The following is a 2,333-nucleotide window of genomic DNA, read 5'->3' as shown; positions in this document are numbered from 1 at the left end:
TAATTACATCGTAGTAATTACATCGTGGTAATTTCATCGCATGTTAATTACATCTCATACATTTTTACCGCATTGTAATTACATCGTAGTAGATCACATCGTCAGTGATTTCATCGTAAGGTTTCTTTTACCGAAAAAAATAAAGCACGATTTGTTTTATTTTAAAAGTAAAATTATATATTTAGCGTTAGGTTTTAAATGTCTTTCTATTTTTCATTTATTCTTTTAGCGTCGATGATTATTAGTTGTTTGACGTTAGTCTTATTTTTAACTCAGTTAATCAGTCTAAGAAAAAAAAGAGGATAATAAAGAAAGCGACATTCTTTTAAAAGCTTTTTTTTATTATTTATTTTCAAACAAATACATATAGTGCATATATTACAAAAATATTTCATGAACAAAAATTATCAAAACAATTCCATAGCACATGAACAAAGCGAGGGGGTCGACGTACTATGGGACGGACGATTTGGCATTCCAATCCAAGCATCCTCAACGTAATCTAAGACAGGCTGGGCTTCCTCAGGAAAATCATTATTGTCAAGTAAATATTGAAAAGTGCTAACCACATCGGAGACACGAACAAATGCAATGGCTGCACTCATATGCATTTTTAATGCGAGTTCGGCATCACTTTCGTACACCTGTTGCAGACCATTTGATTGAATGGATCGAAATAAACATTGTGAGAAGTGGAAAAAAGCAGCCTTTTTTTTAATCTGAATTAGGGAGAAATTCTCTAAAAGCATTAATCACTGCACGTTCAAAATCAGTCATAATTATGCTTGGTGATAAGGTTGGCTCTAAAACTTTTAGTTCTGACAAAATCTTATTGTAACTCTTCAGTTTTGTTACTCATTAAAACGAAAACAGGAGGCAAAACGTCACCTTTCATGATACCATGTATTACGTATAGTTGTTTAAATAAAGGCGGTACTGTTTTGAAAGTCCCATCTGCATTCCAATTGCTTGCACTAGATAATACCTAAAGATTTCTCCGAGTCGAAAAAAAAAAGAATCCGGTCTGATCCATCATCACTGTCGAACAGAAGGAATGGCTGATTTGAATGTGTTATCCTATATAGCGGAGGATGCTTAACTGGAGTAAACATTCTGGATTTGTAGGAATTTGTGCTGCGGTATTTCTAGCATTTCGTATACTCCTTTTTACGTACTGCTTGGGAAAAGTCAACAAGCAGGCCATTTGCTAATAGTTAGGCCATGTGCTAGTTAGATACTTTGATCTCATCAACCACTCTTAACAGTAATACTTGGACGTGTTACAGAAAAAAACAAGTGAATTATATATTATTGTTCATTTATTTTTTGCGGTGAAAGAAACCTTACGATGAAATCACTGACGATGTGATCTATTACGATGTAATTACCATTGCGGTGAAAAGTATGAGATAATTACCATATGAAATTACCACGATGTAATTACTGCGATGAAATTACCGCACACCATATATATATATATATATATATATATATATATATATATATATATATATATATATATATATATATATAAAGTTTTTTTCCACGAAGGAAAAAATGAAAAAGCGAGACAGCCAAGTACTTCGGTCTTGTTCGGACCGTTTACTGAGGCCTCAGTAAAGGGCTCCGAACAGGACCGAAAGTACTTGGCTATCTCGCTTTTTCATTTTTCCTTCGTGGCAAAAAAACCTTTATTTAATAGCATCACATTTTATGTGATCAAGTTATTCATATATATGTATATATATATATATATATATATATATATAATGTAAATATAAATACATACACACACACAAATATATATATATATATATATATATATATATATATATATATATAATGTAAATATATATACATACACACACATATATATATACATATATAAATCCTCAGACAGAAAACCAGGTACACAGTGACTGCTACATTTGCTATCCCACAACAGCTAGATCAAGGACAAAACCATTTGTGCAGAGGTCAGTTTGTATATAGGAAATAATCTTTTAATAATAATATTAAAATTAAAAGCTTCAACCTTTCTTTTTATTCTCCCTCTTAAAACGAATTATTTCATTATTTATTTCATTATATAAAACCTATTCGTATGGAACAAGCAAACAGGGACCATTACCTTGAAATTCAAGCTTCCAAAGAATGCTGGTTTCAACCTCCCACCGCAGACCTCACACTGCAGCAGTAACTAATCATGAAACAGAGCCAGCGATTTTCATGGCCTTGGCGAGGCGCAAACCCACAACATCTGAATGACATGTCATGACGCTAGCCTTCATACCAGCGGATCATTCATGTTGCAACTGGATTACGTAATAAAA

This window comes from Macrobrachium nipponense, chromosome 12, assembly GCF_015104395.2.
Source record: "Macrobrachium nipponense isolate FS-2020 chromosome 12, ASM1510439v2, whole genome shotgun sequence".
Classification (NCBI taxonomy): domain Eukaryota; kingdom Metazoa; phylum Arthropoda; class Malacostraca; order Decapoda; family Palaemonidae; genus Macrobrachium; species Macrobrachium nipponense.
This window is presented reverse-complemented; position numbering follows the sequence as displayed.